Consider the following 19481-nt stretch of genomic DNA (forward strand, 5'->3'; position numbering starts at 1 on the left):
CATATATTTCAATCTTTGCAAGAAAATATCTAAAAAGAATCTTTGAACTAAAGTTTGATTTAGATGTCAAAGACATTCCAGAAAACCACTTTGGAGAATTTTTGATTAAAAAAAAAAAATTTACATTTACTCCAAATAAAGTGAGCAGAGTTGTATGTCATCGCACCATTTACATAAGCATACGTTTATGAAGCTGTCTCCGCCTGCCCCCCCCCCGCCCCAAACTTTAGTTATGAAAATGAAGCAATGCTACAGACTTAATCACCTAGATAATATTTTGATCTTTTACATCCTGGACAGAAAAGCCCGTAGCAAATAATCAGAGTCAAGATTCACTTTTATATCACGTGATCCACAGGAAAATAAAGGTATAATGTAAGATACACAAAATTCAGGAACTTGAGGTTTAAAGTGAAGTTTGGTTTGAATCTTACCACGCAATCATCTTCTCTTCTGAAACTGTGGCTGATAAAAAATTTTCACACAAGGAACAAGTGGCATGGAACTGTCTAATTCCTTCTTTGAGGTGCAAATAAAGTGGTAATGAGAACATGGGATACAAACAATGCTCATCAAGTATTCCATCTGCTCAGCTACACTTTTCAGTCTCTTTTGCAGCTTTTGGCCATGAACTAAGTTCAAGTAATATACTTCATTTCTCAGCTGACATAGTTGAGAATCAATGTATCAAGTACAGCATAAGAACATAGTCAACAACACTGTAATCACTATGTATAGTGCCAGGTGGGTACCAATCAGGGGAATCTCTTTGTAAATTACACAAATGTCTAACCACTGTGCTGTGCACCTGAAACTAATTTAAAATGATATTGAATGTCGACTCGAATTGAAAGATAAAAATTAGTATGTACATGTAACATCTCTCAAGTGACAGGTTTGAAATATATACAGGAAAACGTACTTTTAATATTCCATTGAGTGCAACGATAGTTTATCCGTAGATGTATGTGAAATCTGTGAAATAACTTTCAGAAAACTTAAAAAAAAATTAGTGTGTCACCTCTCCTTTTATCCCATTCATGGCACCTTTGAAGCTATGTGTTTCACTGATGAGGCTAAAACATGGAAGTTTCTGTCAATATGGGTTCCTGAAGACACTAACAAGTTGTGTACATATAACTAAATGAAAATAATTTTTTGTGGTTAGGCCACTGATATTTCAGGTTTACTTTGTTAAAGCAGCATAGCCTAGCTCATCCTGATTAATACAGAAAGTTAGACTTTTCCCTCCAGCACTTCTGAAAGAACTAAGACTCCTTTTATGTGTGCAGATAGTAATGTGGGGACAAGGGCTGCTCTCTGTAATCACAAAAGCTTTCATTCACTCGTTTTTAGAATATCTAACTTATTTTGAAATTTCAAATTATATTTATGTTTATCAAAATGGGGCATGGGCTAATAAAAAAAGGTTGAGAAGCACTAGCTTAGAATATATATACAGCCTTCATACATTTTTCCAGTTAACTATGACTTAAGGAAAACTTGGTTAAAAATTCAACCCTACTAAGTTTTGTACACATGATCCTACTACATGCCCATTTGCCCCTCTGCTTTGGTACACAGCATTTACTCAGGAATTTATACTCACTAAATTTGCATTTAGTTATCATTTTAAAAAATGTTTTCAGTCTAGTTATACCTTCCCCCCTCAATAAGACTGAAGATCCTGGTTTGTCCAAACTCAGTCATTTTTTGAGGTAGAATCCTGAGAGATAAGACAGAGTCAGACTGGAATCCTTTTACTATTTTAACAACCTTTAAAATTTAAAATTATAAAGTATTTCAAATAAAATACAAAGTAGGTACACATGTACCACTATCCATATTTAAGAGGTGCTAACTTTTTGCCGCATTTGCTTCATAATTCCTTGACTTTTAAACAGATTCATACAATAGTGTTATATGGATTAAAACAAGTTTATTCATTTTCCTGATAACCAGTTATCATAAAATTTTACTATTTCAAATATTGCTGCAATGGAAATCCTCTGTGACTGCTGTGTCCTTGTACAAGATTTTTTTAATGGTATGTACCTAAAGTAGAAGTACTTACTTTATTTAACATTTTCTGATAGAGATGGGATTGAGTTATCTTTTCATATTATTTATCATTTGAGTTTACTCTAATACAATGACTATCAAGTTTTAGCATGCTTCAGAAACACCTGGAGAGCTTGTTAAAAGGCTGTAGGACCCCCACTTTTAGGGTTCCAGGTTCTGATTCAGTAGGTCGGTAGTGACAGTGGAAGAATCTGCATTTCTACTAAGTCCCAGTGATGCTGATGCTGCTAGTCAGAAGATCACATCAGCTCAAGAAACTGCACATTTAAAAATGGAGATATTTATCATGTAGTCTGTATATTAATCCTCTACTGGTTAAAAGTACCACTAATATCTTCCCCCAGTTGTAGCTTGTCTTTTTTTTTGTTTTGTTTTTGAATCTTGTGATAATTTCCAGGCAACTATATCAATCTTTTCATTTATAACCTGTGCTTTTTGCATCTTGTTTTGAAAGATATCCTATGTTTTCTTTTTTAAAGTTTTGTTTTTCACATTTAGGTCTTTAGATCTTTAATTTTTCTGGAATTTATTTTTCTATAAGATACAAAGTACCTAATTAAACATTTTCCACAAGGTTAGCAAATTGTCCTAGTATAATTTATTGAATAATTTAGCAATTCCCTTCTAATTTTTCATGCCACATCTATAATAAGATTTTTATTGTAGCTTAAAAAGAATGCCATTTTTACTTGAAGTATTTAAAAACATCTTTCTCAGAGCTGAATTTATTTTAGAAAAAAGTCAACAATTTATTCTTGAGAGGGTGATTTGGCAAAATGTATGATTCATAAGTCATTAAACTTGTGTCACAGAAACTTTTCATATATCACCAAGTAAATGATTAGTATACTAATAAAGCAGCTTTGATGGAGCTTTTTAAATCTGAGGTTAACAGGAATGTCTCCTAGTGATAAATTAATAGCTAGTAAATACAGAGTACCTATATTATATATGACAGATAAATGAAGCAGTTGCTACTTGAGCTTGATTGACTGACTTTTCAAATTGAATCTACCTAAAACAGTGGGAATATAGTGGTAAGGTACAGCATACAGAATCAGAAGGCCTGGATCTGAGTTGCAGATTTGCCACTTGCTAAGAGCTTTATGATATTAGGGAAGCCATTCAAGTTGACTATTAATTTTCAAATATGTAAGACAGTGGTAAAATGCTCATAATTTGAGTATTAAAAATGACTTATAAAATATATGTATGATAAATATTATAGAAATATTATTCTGAAATATAGAATTGCTTAAAATTAGATTTGGCAGAAGAGTTTATAATTCAAATTCCACCAACAAGTACAGAGTTTTTTTATTTTAAAAAGCAAGCTATCTTAAGAAATTTAGGAAATATTTTGCCTGGTGACCTCCACTATCTTGGGAGATATGTCCTAAGGGCAAGGCTCCTATATTTTTATATGTGAGCATCAGAGTTGGCCATAGTTATTTAAGACAATGTGCCATCAGCACTGACCTTTCTCAGGGTGAGTGCAAAAAAGGGCAGATACTATGCTCTCCTGAGCCATCAAGATAAAATTGAAGTTAGAAAATATTTCCAACAATAATTGTGCTACTAGAGAGAAAGGGATCAATTTAAACAGAACAGGTCAGAAATAAAAGCTTTTCCCAGGTTTGACAACAAAATGTGTAACTTTCCATTTGTCATCTTCTGTCATAAAGAAAAAAAATACCTGAAACAATATTCTATATTTCAAAAACAGAGTTAATATTTGATGTTTCTGCTTATCTGCTTAGGACATCTGCCTCTGATTTGTCAATACACACCAGATGGATTGCAGAGACCCAGGTTGAATTTTAAATGTCTTATTACTAAAACTTGAAGGCCTTCAAACAGATGGTAAGGAAATATGTTCCCACTATTTACTGGCATAGAATACAGTTATAAAGTAGGCTGAGTGGAGAGATCTCCTGTGTTGGGGGACTGTTTTAAATTAGATTTACTCTACAGTTTCTCAAATGTTAATAAAAAAGGATTTTTCCCGTTTGACGTAAATTTCTCTGTAGTGACGTGTTTCCTGTTGTGAGAATTTCCTCTCACGTGTTATTCAGGGAATTTTTTTTCCAAGTTCACAAACTTGGGGAAGGACTGATGCTTATAAAGACAGTAACAAAACTTAACTGAGGAGTTTTCATGTAAATCCTTGATGGTGAAATTACATCCAATGTGTGTTATTTTTATTTCCAGAAGAAACTCTACTGTTGAGTTGTCTAAACACCTTTCAAGAATCATCCAGGTTGGCAATGACTGAATTCTGATGAAAGATGACCAACAGGGTATCATAATTAGTTCTTTAAACTTTACTTTTCAAACTGGTATCAGAAAAAGGTTTAAATTTTTTTTTTTTAATTTGTATTTAGAACAGTCAGCTTAAAATCCAGAAACCTAAATTCTCCAGTTTGACTGTTTCTTCAGTTAAGTTACTATGTATGGAGGGAAAATATATACACTGATGGGATAATCATAATTGACCTTGATTTTGTAAAAAAAAAAAAAACAGTAACAGAAAATGAAAACCAAAAACCAAAAACCAAAAACCAAAACATGAAAACAATCTAATTTTCTTTCCCCTTCGGTGGCACTGATTCAGCAGCACAGTTCTAAAAGGCCCTATCTTCACTAGAGTCAGTGACAACAGGACCAAAAGGGAGACGGCAGAACGTTATTCTATAAGTTATTTTTTTAATTTATGAAAACAATCAACATACCCGGTATTCTATTTTCTCAGGTCTCAGAAGTTGTAAAAACTGTCTTCCCACAGGACTGAATAAGGAAGACAGAAAAGGTCAAGGTCTGAGGACTATGTTTTTCAATGCTTATTCAGAATTCTTAATTTTCAGTTTCCTAACCTACTATGAGAAGCATGATGTGTGTGTGTGTGTGTGTGTGTGTGTGGGGTTCTTTTGAGAGCTGCCTACTGTATATAATAAAAGGGGAAATTATTTTTCTATGCTCAGTCCTAGAACATACAAATCAAGTAAGTGTAATTTTGTTGTACTTGTATTATTGTGAGGATTTTCTCTATTTATAAACCTACTGAATGAGATGTAAAATGAAAATGGTTTATGTTCTGTTCAAAATGTTCTGCTCTGAGATAAGAAATACGATCTGAGTCCATTTGAAAGCTCTTAGTTACCAGGGGACAGCTAAGAAAAACTGAAGCAAGGCTGACCAGCAAACTTCTGCAAAACTTGAAATCTATTTCTCACTTTCTTCTAATGAATTCTACTGCGTGACCTAGAGAATTCATGACTATCTGAAAACAAACTAATAAACAAAAAACTACTTTTAACTTGCATGAACTACAATCAAGCCTAGAGGAATTTGAACTTCAAGAAGCTCTGAGCGATGCAATGTAAGCACTGGAAAATTCGTACTCCAAGGTAGATATATATTTCTGAGTAGATGCTGTGTATATTAGAAAGGTTCTGCACATAAAATTGGAAAAAAGCATTCTAAGGACATTGATTGTATCTAAACAGTGATCATTATTATGAATGCACTCTATCATATACTTTGACTTTCAGGGCTTAATGATAAAAAAGGAAGCTGAATCTCTGAAACAGAAATAATGAATTACATGGTAGCAAATATCGAGGCTACAGAAGTGCCCAAACAACTAAAGATCAAATAAAACATTGAGATAAGGGCATACTGCTAAAATACTCATACTGCAAGGTACTAGGGTCTGAATAAGCAGAGGGTACATAAACCCATAGATTTACATCCCTTTGAAATAGGAAGAACTCTGTCCATAGTTAAATTCTATAATAAGTGACCATCATGGAATGATCATATAATATTTCTCTGGATCATTTGGGTCATTATCAATATTTCTGTGTGCTGTCTCAAAAGACTTTAGGGTTCCACTAGCGGTTAGCGATAGGAGTGGGGACGCTAGAAAGAATAATAAGGTTTATTAGATCATTGTAGTCACTGTTTTTCACTTTTTTAGCATGAAAAGGAAGGATGGTCCCTAAGAGCCCATCTATTATTATGTTTTCAAAAAACTGAATTTCTGATTCTTCAAAATTACAAAGTTAGTAACCTCAATGAAGTAGGCCATGGAGAGGAACAATTAGTTCTTTAATTCCTGTCTTTGCTCCTAGTAACTTTTTCTCTTTTCTCCCTTTGTCTACTTATCTGTAAGTCTGAAATGACTTAAAATGCAAAGATAGAAAAACTAGGTGACTATAAGAATTCATTTGTTTTCTATCAGAGCACATTTGTGTGTATTATGTCATTCTTTGGATATACAAATATTGATGAAAATGGAGTTTCTTTCAGGTAACAGTGAGAGAGTGCCATGATAATCTTTCCTACTCCTCTTTGTGACAATAAAATAAATCTGAAAGCTAGCTGACAATGATTAGGGCTTTTTTATTTTTAATTACGACACAGAAAAGTTACCAGAACTCACAATTTGGGCCTTAATGGCAATTTAGAATTTAGTCCACTTGAGTCCCTAACAGGAGGGAAAAAAACAAAAACATTACCTATACTGTCCTCCCACAATGAAAGAGGTTAAAATAACTCATATGCTTATTTTTAAAAAAAGGGGGTTCAAAAAATCCCCCAAATAGCATGACCTTATACAGATTATTTCTTTTTGTAATACTCAAAAAACAAACAAACAAAAAAAACAAAACAAAAACAAAAACAAAAAAACAAAAAAAACCCATGGCTTTTAAATCCAGCCCTTTTGTCAAGTTTTTTCTCCCCCAACTAAATTCCACACAAAAATGCTCCTTCTTTCCAGTTACCCATTTCTTCTCCACCAAGTGACTGAAAGGAAAAAGGCAGATTTTGAAATAGATCTTTACTAACAGTAACTCCACTGCCACACAAGATAAACCTTATCTTCTATTCTAACAAAAAGCCTTTTTTAAGTTAGATATCCCAAACAAAATTTTAATTAGATATCCCAAATGAAATTTTCAGTTTCAGTCAAGTCTGGGTGAGTAAATTGATCCCAGTCATCATTTAGCATCCACTATAGCAAGGACTTGAGGTGAGAAAAGAGTGCTTTCTCCTATAAAGGAGAAAAGAGAGGAAGTTTTTTCAAACTGTATATACCTGATAAGTGTCCCTTCAATGATGTATTTATTATATACCTCCGGAAGGTAAAGAGGAGTTGTGCCTCTCATTGAGAATTATTCCTTGATCGAGTTACTCAAATTTATTTCTCAGAGTGTGTCATCAATTTTAAAAAGTCCCACTCTAATAATACTAGTCTGGTTCTCAGGAAGCAGATATTCTATACCCTAATGTTTCACATGTCTTTTAGTTACCATCCAATCAGTTCAGCAGTAGGCACGTGAAAAGAATTGGCTTCTAACTTAAAACATTAACCTTGGGATAGACTTGAAAATTTAAAAATTAAATGAGATCATTCATTCATTTATTCATTCAGCACTGAGTGCCTACTATGTTATAGGCATGACCTTACATTTTAATACCAGGGACACAGACAATAAAAAATTAAAAGTAAAACATATGTTATATGTTGATGATAAATGCTATGAAGAAAAAGTGTTGGAAGGAGATACAATTTAATCTAGAGTGGTCAAGGAAAGTTTCATTGGGAAGTAAGAAGATAAAAAGTCTTGCACAGTGGCTCACCAGCAGGAAAGACTTTCAAAAGAGTTAACATTATTCTTTCCCCTATCTTACTTTGCTTGCTGTTGACTGGCAGTTGTAACGGCCATCCAGAGAAAGAACTCACAGTAAAGAGAGGCCACAATACTAAGAGACAAAAATAGAGGCTGTCTTCTCACTCTCTGTCTTCATGAATACAATGATAGCTCTCCCACCCCTGTAAACAATGGCTCCTGGAAGATCCTTGCCTTGCCCCAAGAGAATCTAACACAGAGATCACAAAGGCAAATGCCAAACAGGTAGTGCATGCAAATGATTAAAGATTATAGGTAACAAAGATGTCAATCCTGAGGAGCTAAACACAGGGAAGAAACTGAGAACACTGGAGAGTACACACCATGTTTGAAAGGGATATCTGCTACCAAAGTCTAGCCAGCTGTTGTTATGCAGAAATAAGGACTTAGTGTCCTAAGTTTTCTAGAGAAACCAGACACCTAATTTTTTCTGTGAACTCATCTGATTTGGAAATTTCAATTTTGAAACATGGTGACCAATTTGAAATTTAAAAAATGTCAACATTGGGCAAACTTATTCTCCAGAGTATTTGAGATCTTGGTTCCCAGCATATGTTGTCAGTTTGGCTCAAATAAACTCACAAAAATTCTCTACAGTTTTGGACATTTCTTAAGTCGATACCTTACAGGAGGACCCTACTTGGAGTTCTCCCCTCAGAGGGAACCTATTTCACTATTGAATAACCTGCATGATGGCATCTGTCACCTAGTTTCAAGTTTCTCTAGCCCTCCAGAAAGAACAGGCATTCTGGCAACCTCTCATCTTTTGACTTCTCTCTCCTAATGGTTACCCTAGAAAGCCCTCCTTTGATCAAAGCTCACAAATAAACCCTATCCCCGTAGAGGTGACTTAGGGTCAGGATGCCCACAGACTCAGTTGTGACAAGCAACTTCCTGGATGGACATGTTCAATTTTTGCCCAGGTGAGTTTACTTAGCCATCGAGGCGCAGAGTAGAGCATGCTCATAAAACAGTTGTTGTATCAGGCTATTGCATTTTTTAAACTTAGAAGTAGCTGTAAAGATATGAATCCTCTTTTAGAACATTGGTCAGTTAGCCCTGAAAGTGGGCTAACTGGAATTAAATGAATTTAAAATACTCGGGTTTCCCTTATTCCTTGTTTTAAGGCTTGTATCTCTCCAGCTGATGGAGGAAAAGTAAACAAAGACTATCTATTCTCATCTCTATAATCTTACTATTAAATTGTCTGGTCCATGAGAGAGAAATAGTTTATTTCTTGCTTTCAGCTGACTTCCTGACAAGGTGAATATTATTTGTTTTAATGTTTACATTAGCCACTCCTAGCAGGAACAAAATATAGGGTCATCCACCGCCGCTTTTAACTGTTATTAGTTCTAATAACTCTAAAGCAGAACTAATCAATTTAGGGGCACTGAAAATTAGAATTGGTAGGAAGATTGCTTCCTGGTGGTATACACACCTAAAACAGTAATATAAACAAGAAGTTCTCAACATCCTGGTAGTTCTAAATGGTAACACATGGGGAATAATTTCTCTATTTTAGAAACTTGACGTATAGATTTTACCAATCACTTCTCAAATAGTATGCCCTAGAACACCAGTTACATGAGAAGTTTTATGAGGAAAAAAAGTTCAAAACACACTAAATATTTGATAAGATTCATGATATACAGCAGCATATTAATAACAGCTCTGCAGACACCTTTTATTCCAGAGTCCATGAAACATATTTGACTTTTGGAAACTTTTTTTGCATAACATATTAACATTCTATAGAATTACTCTTCCAAGGACCATATGAGACTATTATTTCCCATCCTCCTATGGCTGACACTTACCAAACCAGGCAATTCCTATACCAAATAGTCGGGATTTTTTTCTCTCACATTTTAGATCTTGCTACAGCTAAGACATGTAGACTATTTAATATGGACTGAGCAGCTTTCAAATTCTGCTGAGGTATAGCTAATCATCTGGTGTTAGATATTTCAAGGGTAAGATTTTGCCTTGACTATTAAATTGGTTATGAAAAATATAATTGGATTGGCTTTACAAAGGTACAATGGCATTATAGATATAAAATTGTTACAACTCATGAGAAATTTAAGACATGTTAGTTATTAAAAGTAAATAAAAATCAACTGTTTTATTGCAAAAGTATTAAAATATTAAAAAATATTATTTACAATTATGCTACTATAAATATTTTCATTTGTCTTTACTGATACAGTAGGTGAAGTTCTAAGCTTTAAAAATAGCATAGATACAATGTTACATTTTTCACTTCCAGTATATTTCATAGTGCCATAGTCTTCCCAATTGTAACCAATTTAAATAACGAATTATTTTCGCTATTTTGTTTAATGAGTATACTATATGTTTTTTAGATGTCATTCAAACAACCTGCTTGCATAAAAAAAAGACTGCATATAGAATTACTGATTACTAAAATTCAGTAAGATAATGAGGCCAGCTTTTAATTTTTCATTTCAGATCAATTTTCAAAGTAGAAAATTATTTTCAAGAACTTTTTTTTAGCATAAAAAGTAGTAGAATTTAAAAAAAAAACAAATAAGCTCATATTTCAGAAACTTAAAAAAATGATATAGTATATTATAGTTTTTAAAAGCCTGGGCTCTGGAGTCAGACTATCTGGATTAAAAGCCTAATTCTACCAATTAGCAAGTTTTATAACCCTGGGTTAGTTACTTAACCTGTCTGAGCCTGTTTCTTCATCTGTAAAATGAGAATAACAGATTAACCTCACAGGCAAATTATAAGAACTGAATGATGAAATATGTAAAGCACTTGTCTGGCACATGTTAATAAATATTCCATAAATGCTAATAATAATAGCAACAAATACAAAGACACTCCCTGTCTAGGGGATATTATGGACATTTTAAACATTTTTTTTTTAATTAGTGTTTGTGAATAATCATTTGGCAATTTTTTACTGAGTGTCTTACATTTACCATACATATACAGTGCTAAGCACTGGAGATACAAAGACCATAAAAGATTGTCCTTACTTCCAAAAGCTTATTTTTGGAGGAGACAGATTAATCTGGTGATTAGCATACTATATGTTAAGAGCTTTAATAGACGTATAGAGCTTTTTATGGGTCGCAAGAAAGCAGGGGCCCTTAACATAAGAAGGTATGGCACATAAGTTGGATTCATACATATATTGCTAAACACCATCTTCTTGGTCTTCCTCTTGTATAAAGGCTAGAAAACAAAATACTCTGTCCTAGTTTCCCTTGCAGATAGGGGTACCCAAGTGCCATTACTCTAAAGGTTGACGTTCCTGAAGTGGGTTTTCAGAATGAAAGTAGGTGTCATGAAAATATAAACAAAGCTTCCCTAGAAGAAAGCCCTTCCTCCATTCTTCCTGCTTCAGCACTTAGAAGGCCTGCAAGCACAGCAGCCATCAATGATGTAACAGGACAAAAAATGACACAGCAAAAATGAAAGAGCTTAGGACTATTGCTGAGTTATTGCACCACTTCTTGAATGCCCAGCTTTGGACTTACAGGATGACACAAACTCTTACTTCTTAAAGCCACCGATAGCGGGGGTTTTCTTTTATCTGCAGCTGAATGCATTCCTAGTAAATAAATGAAGCTTTCTGAAAAGGTTTTTGAGCTGAGTCCAAAAGAAGGAGTAGAGATTATCCAAGTGAAAAAATCTGACAAGGGCACAGCTGGCAGAGCATCTACAAAGGCCTGGAGGGGGAGGGAGGCCAGAGTGCTGATACTGGCATCTGTTCTACAATATGCACCTTCTGGCTTCCTGGATGGCTTTAGCCGGTGATTCCAAACCTTCTCCATCTTTCACTTCCTATGTCTGAGGGATTCAATGCTCTCCCCTCAGTGGTTCCATATGGTGAGCATTCATTATTAAATGGTAAATTCTGTGATGGACATAAAATATATTCCTTAACTTATGTTTAGACTTCTAGAAACATAAATTTGTGACAATTAAGTCAATTAGATCCACATTATCAATTTACACACATAATGCCTTCAACTGAAGCTGCCGTGTGTGGTATGTGCCAGGCACCGTATTTACACTAGTTAATTCACCGAATTCACAACTCAGTAGGCGCGCTTTCTCTCTCTCTCTCTCTTTTTACAGAAGTGAATTAGTTTAAAACTATCCAAAGTCAGACGATAATGGCAGTAACGGCAGGGGCAAAGATTCAAACTCAGATCTGTTTCATTCCATAGCCTTAGCTCTGAGCCATTCTGCTATACTGCTGACCAGTTTCCCTTAGTTTCTGGCCTGTATGGCCCATTACACTTGCTTAAATCCTTCCTGAATCTGTACAGTAGTTTTAGTTCTCCACCTATACTATGGGGATGAGTGGGGGTGCTTCAAGCAGGCAGGCTGTCTCTTTTAATAGGAGAATATAGAAAGAAGGGGCATACCTATGCTAAGTAGAACAGAAAAAAAGGAAAGAATGCCAAAAAAGAAAAAAAAAATGTTCTTTTCCTCTGGAGGAAATGTGGTAAGTCTCTGTTCTTATTGGCAGACTGTGAAGTAATTCCAAAAAGTAAATTCAAAATTTTAACAAATGTACGGTCTTTATAAAGCCTAAATTGAAGGTGGCATCACTTCTTTACATTTTATATTGTAATGTGCTTAATAATTGATTCATTAGTGTATACTCATTCATATATTTAACACATTTATTTATCATCCTCATGTGCCTCTGGCATATTCCAATGAATATGTTCCTACACACAGGAAGCAATAAAAATGCTAACTATAATTATTATGGAGGTGACTGCACAATACAAAAATAAAAAAAAAAAAAGCACAGGTAAGCACAGGATATTATGGGACAGAAGATGTATTAAACCTTAGACTTGAGAAATCAGAGACAATTTTCCACAAGTTGTGATCTCTAAGATGAAGCTTAAAATACCACTAGGTATCTAACCCACCTCCCATCCTCCCCCAAAAATGGCACAGTCTAGACCACCAGACCAGAGTTTCTCAACTTCAACACCATGGACAATTTCTGAATGATTAAGTCTTTTATGGGGTGACGTCCTGCATTTTGCAAGATGTTTAAAACGCATCCTTGTCCTCTACCCACTTGATGACTGGTAGCCCACCCTGACTGTGAAAACCAAAAATGCCTCCAGATATTGTCAAATGTCCCCTGGAAGTAAAAAACTGCTCCTGGTTGAGAACCACTGTTCTGGACCTGTACTATCCCAAATGGTTGCCACTAGCCAAATGTAGCTAACTTCAAATTAATTAAAATTAAGTTAAACGTGCAGTTCCTTAGCCACACAAGCCACATTTAGAGTGCTCGACTGCAACATGTGATTAGCAGCTACCACACTGAATAGTGCATACAGAGAACATTTCTACCACCACAGAATGTTCTAATAAACAATGTTGTTCTAGACTGAGAGTACATATTCTCTTGTCTACCTCTAAAACTGTTCACTACAGCTTGCTGACAGCCTGTGGAGGGAGTGGATAAAGATGAGGATAAACAAAGAGAAGCCTGAGGATGAAGGGTCGTCAGTGCCTTTAGAACAATGGGAAGCCAGTGAAAGCTTGTAAGCAAGGGTATAAAATAAACAGATTCACATTTTATACAGATGATTGTGAGAGTACTGTGGAGAATGGAATAAAAGTGGACAAACGAGAACCAGAAAAACAGCTACAGTATTTCCGACAAGTACGATGATCTGGATTAATGCAGTAGTAGTACGGATGGATTGAAATAGAAGAATTAAGAAGAAAGAGTTGATAGGACTAGGGAACAACTACATGTGAGTTACGCTGAGGAAGAGGATAACGTTAAAAACAACTATCAGATTTTTAGGTTGGATGAGTGAGTACATTCACTAATATAGTAATATGGAAAGAATAACGGCCCTCCAAGATGTTCATGTCCTAAACCTCTAATCCCCAGAACCTGTGAATCTGTTACCTTACATGGCAAAAAGGCTTTGCAGATGCAATTAAAATAAGGACCCTGAGATGGGGGGATTATCCTGGATTATCTAGTAGGCCCAATGTAATCACAAGTGTCCTGATAAGGGGGAGACTGAGGGAGATTTAACTAACACAACAAGGGTGTCAGAGTGATAAAACTCTAGCAGCCATTGCTGGCTTTGAGGATGCAGCTACTAAAAACTAGAAAAGGCAAGGAAACAGATTCGCCGCTGGGTTCTCCAAAAAGAACACAGCCTTTCTGACACCTTAATTTTATCCTAATGATATCATGTTAGACTGATGACCCATAGAATGGAAACATAATAAATTTGTGTTGTTTTAAGTCATGGAGTTTATGGTGATTTGTTATAGTAGCAATAGGAAACTAACACAGATATGTTCAGAATTTGGGGTATGATACAATGAGACTAGTTCTAAAAAAGATGAGTCGAAAGTACCCATGGGATAATCATAGCAAAACTGGTCAATTAACAGATAGATATATGGGTCTGGAGTTTAAGTTGGGGATGTATAATTATGAGTCATTAGTATATTGAGATTAATTGAAATCATCAGTGCAGATGGAGGGCAAATAAACATAATGCAGAGGACTTAGGTAGAGGAAGAGAAGCCTGTGAGGGAAACTGGGAAGGAACAGCTTAAGATGTAACAGGAAAAAAACTAGGATAGAGTGGCATCTAAGAAATTAAAAGAATAAGAATATAGTAAACCAGGAAGGTAAAGGGATGATGGTCAACAGGATCAACTGAAAAGGGTTGTCAAGTTGGGAATGGAGATTGTCTGTTAAATTTAGCAATAAGGGGGCATGATATCCTTAATGGAAACAAATGTTTCAGAAGAGTGGCTGTTAGAAGACAAGTTACTGGGGTTGAAGATTGAATGGAAGGTGAAGCAGGAGGCTGAGTTCAATCAACACTTTTTATTAAACTTTGACTTTCTCCTTTCAAAAAGTGTTGTGGGAAGTATTTTTATTATAGATGGGAAAAAATTAAACATTTAACTATTAATGGGAAAAGGCCAGTAGAAAATGAGAGAATAAAAAACCAAGAGAAAGAGAATAATGAAGTGACTCTGATACAGGAAGAGATGGGATTTAGAGCCTAAACAGAGAGAGTTCAACCTTCAGACAGACAGATATTTCTTCTGTCTGTTGGGAGAAAAGAGAAGGAAAGAACAGGTACAGATGTGAGCAACTATTGAGTTGAGAATAAGAAGCAGTGTCGATTTTGTGGAATACTTACACTGTATTACATGGTCCTATTTTCTCAGAGAAGGAACGAGTAAGATGATATGCTGACAGTGGGAGAAGAGGCGTGTTTCGGACCTCTAGTTAAACAATTATGAAATAGTTTTGGTGGAGAAGAGTGGAAAATAACTCACTAGGAAACAAAGAGGGTTGAGAGGACCTATATATTTTACTGAATCCTTAAAATAGCTATGAATGGACCTCCCTGCATGTGGCCAAACTGTAGTACCTCATACTAAAGCAACTCTCCCAGCTTCGCCAACTAAAAACCCCAACAAAATACATGCAACAACTTTTTTTATAAATGAAGAAACAAATGAGATGGTTCCATCTGACGTCAACTTATGAACTGTGGTACAGGGAGGGGGAATCTAAGCAGAATACTGCAGTACTGATGAGCTAAAGAGACAGAGCTCAGTATTTGAGAAGGCAAAGTAAAAGGAAGGAAGATAAAACAGTAACTTCAAAATCTACACAAATCCTTATGTAGATATGGAATCTACTACTGAATTTTAAATGTGTATGGGCAGAGGAAAACTACAAGAGGCTGGACAAAAAAGCTACCAAGAAACTATAAATAGCGGTGACATGCTCAAGTTCTAATGAGACAGAACTGAGAGATCTCAGTGAACACTCAAGGAATGCAACACAGACATCACAGAGGTAGTAACATTTAGTAAAAAAAGCTAAAATAACTCTACAGTAAATGCCATTCTTGCCCCAAAAAGGCTTAAACAAAGTCTCAAAAGGATCAAACCAATCTATAAGTAATTACCTGCACCCCAAGAAATCAGCCACACATTTAAAAGAGAACAAAGTCCACTCGGCTCTAAACAAACACTAAATTAAAAATTACCAGATATGCAAAGAAGCAGAAAAACATGACTTGTAATTGCAACAAAAATATTAGTGAATAAAAAGACTCAGAAATAATATAAATAGCAAACAATGACTTTAAAATAAGTATTATAATCATACCCAAGGATTTAATAGGGAGAAAAATAGAGGATATAAAAAAAGAACCAGATGGAGTTTCTAGAAACTGAAAAAAAAAAAATCTAAAATGGATAATTTACAGAATGGGATTTATAGCAGATTAGATACTCTGGCAGAAAAGATCAGAAATGTGATAAAAAAAAAAAAAAACATAAAATATCCTCCATTAAGCAAAAAGAGAAATAAACAAACATAGCCTTAGCAACCTGTGGGGAAATACTGAGAAGTGTAACATATGCACAGTTTGAGTCCCAGGATGAAGGGAAAGGGAGTGAAAAAGTTCAGAATGGCTGGAAATTTTTAAAAACTGATTAAAAAAACATGAACCCACATGTTTGAGGAAACTTAATAAACCATAAGCAGGCGAAAAATAACAACAAAAATATATTAAGATTATAATAATAAAATTTCTGAAAACTACTGCTAAGGAATCTTTAAAAAAGCCACAGGAGAAAAAAATGAATTCATATAGTAGTCCCCCCCTTATCTGCAGGGGACACATTTCAAGATCCCCTGTGGATGCCTGAAAACTGTGGATAGTACTGAACCCTATACATACTACATTTTTCATTATACATACATATCTATGATGAAGTTTATTTTATAAATTGAGGACGGTAAGAGATTATCAATAATTAACTGATAATAAAATAGAAAAATTATAACAATATACTATAATAAAAGCTCTCTTAATCTGATCTCTCCCTCAAAAGATCTTATTGTGCTGTATTCACCCTCCTCACTTAAAGGAAGTACTTTACGACTTCTCTTTGGCATATCCGAAATTGCCAGCATTACTACTCTTGTGCTTTGGGGCCATTATTAGATAAAAATAAGAGTTACTTGAACATAATCACTGCAATATCATGACAGTTACTATGACAACTAATATGGCTATAAAGTGACAAATAAGCAGGCAGCCTATACAGGGTAGATATGCTGGACAAAGGGATAATTCATGTCTTGAGCAGGACAGACCAAGACCATGAGAAATTTCATCGCGCTTCTCAGAACGACACACAATTTAAAACATGAATTGTTTATTTCTGGAATTTTCAATTTAATACTTTTTTGGACCTCAGGTAACTGAAATGCAGAAAGCAAAACCACCAGTAAGAGGGTACTGCTGTCTATATAAGGAAACAAGATATGAATGACTATAAACTTTTCAATGGAGGTCATCATGCAAGCTAGAAGAAATGGATCAACACTGCTAAAATGCTGAAAGAAAAACTATCTAGAATTCTATCTCCAGTAAAAACACTCTTTGTAAATGAAGGGAAATTAAAGACCTTTTACACTACAAGGAGAGACATATAAAAATGACATATATACATTAAATATACAGGTAATTACCAGACAAAGCTTGTCAGACTAGATAAGAAAGACATAGTGTATGATGTCAACAAGAAGATATACCATGCAAATAAACACTAATTATAAGATAGAGGGAGTATGATAATATCGGATAAAGTAGGCTTTAAAACAAAGAATATTAGCAGTGATAAAAATGGAAATATCTTTTATGCTCCAATAACAACTTTGAGACATGAAGCAAAACCTGACAGGATCAGAGAACAAAAATAAACAAAACAAAAAACATCACAAGCACAAGTAAGAGATTTTGGCCTCCCTCTCAGTAATAGAAATAACAAGTAAAAAGAAAATCAGTCTTGAAAAAAGACAAACTAGACCTGATATATAAAGAATATTTCATTCAATGATGATAATACATATTCTTTTCAAGTACATATGAAATATTCACTAAGATATATCAAAACTCAACTATTTGGAAATTAGTTGATCAACATACATCTAAGAGTCCCATGGGTACCAGAATAAATAAGAATGGAAAATTAAAAAAAAATTAATTAAATAGTAAAAACACAACATAACAATATTTATGTGATGCAGCTAAACCAGTGTTTAGAGGAAAATTCATAGCATGAAAATGCTATAATAAAAAAGGTTAAAGTTTCCTATTTTAGGAGCTACAAAAATGAAAGTAAACTGAAACCAAAGTAAACAAGAAAATAAACAACACATATTAGAGAAAAATGGAAAATTGATAAAGAGAAAAAAAACAGTGAAGCCAAAACTTGCTATATTAGGAAAGAACAATAAAATAATTAAACCTCTAGCTAAACTGATCAAGAAAAATGAAAGAAGATTCAAATGGTCATTATCAGGATTGAAAGATAATTGCTACAGATCATACAGTCAAGAATGAGGTAATAAACTATATAAATGTCTAACCGATATACTGTATATTTGAATAATAAGATAAAATAAAAAAAGAATGAGGTAATACTACATCTAACAAATTCAGTAATAGAGCAGAAATTTAAAAATTCCTTGAAAGACACAAATAACAAAACTACATTAAGAAATAGAATTTAATAGACCTATAAATTCTTTTCCACAGATGGTTACACCAGTGAAATCTATGAAATGTTTAAAGAAACATTAATTAATTTAAAATAATTCCTTCAGAAAACAGAGAAGGAAGGCGTCATTATTTAATGCCAGCATTACTCCGATAGCGAAAACAGAAAAAGATATTACAAGATCAGAGAAGCCTTAATTAACAGATGAGACTTTAACGAAATTACAAATCTAATGTAGCAATCTGTGAAAATATAATGCAACATATGGAAGTATAATTCATCATGTGGAGTTTACCTCAGGAATGCAGGGATGGTCTACTCTTTAAAAAAAAATCAGTGTAATTTACCACGTTAATAACAAGGGAGAAGTACCATGTGATTATTTTGATAAGTGAGGAAAAATAATTTGATAAAATCTAACATATACTTATGATTAAAACTTCTTAGCAAAACAGGAACAGAAGGGAACATGTCAACTTGAAAGGAGCATCCATGAACAAGATACTGCTAACGTAATATTGTAAGGTGAACAAATGAATGATTTTCCCCTAAGATTAACAAGAGAAGGGAATCCACTCTCATCATTTCTATTAACCTATGTCCTGGAAGTCCTAGTAGTGCAATAAGATGAGAAAAATAATTAAAAATACATTCGGATTGAAATGGAATTAAACTTTTCTTTATTCATGTACAATATGATTGAGTAGGTAGAAAATCCAAAGGACTCTCCATATAAGCTAATAAAGCTAATATGTGAACTTAGTAAATTTATAGACTTCAAGGTCAATATAAAAACTAGCAATAAAACAGATAATATTTTTTAAATGTCATTCATAACAGCATCCAAAATCTTAAAATACTTAGGAATATTTAAGCAAAATATATACAAAAACTATACACAGAAAACTACAAAACGCTGCTGAGAAAAATTATAGATTAACCAATTAACACGGTTATACCATGTTCATAGAGAAGACCTGTCATTAAGATGTCAACTGCCCCCAAAGTAATTTATAAATTCACCACGATTCCAGTCAGTCACCACCTTCCTATGTTTTAACAGCACTTGAATCTATTTTGACAACAGACTGAATTTCTTGAGGGCAA

The 19481-nt window shown here is 34.2% G+C and overlaps 1 protein-coding gene across 4 annotated transcripts in view; it reads right to left on the minus strand.

The window, feature by feature from the left end:
- RFX7 (regulatory factor X7) overlaps nucleotides 1-19481 on the minus strand; it is a 99791-nt gene that overhangs the window by 32711 nt on the left and 47599 nt on the right. The window lies entirely within an intron of this gene.

The sequence above is a fragment of the Rousettus aegyptiacus genome, unplaced genomic scaffold (assembly GCF_014176215.1).
Source record: "Rousettus aegyptiacus isolate mRouAeg1 unplaced genomic scaffold, mRouAeg1.p scaffold_m13_p_3, whole genome shotgun sequence".
NCBI classification, from domain to species: domain Eukaryota; kingdom Metazoa; phylum Chordata; class Mammalia; order Chiroptera; family Pteropodidae; genus Rousettus; species Rousettus aegyptiacus.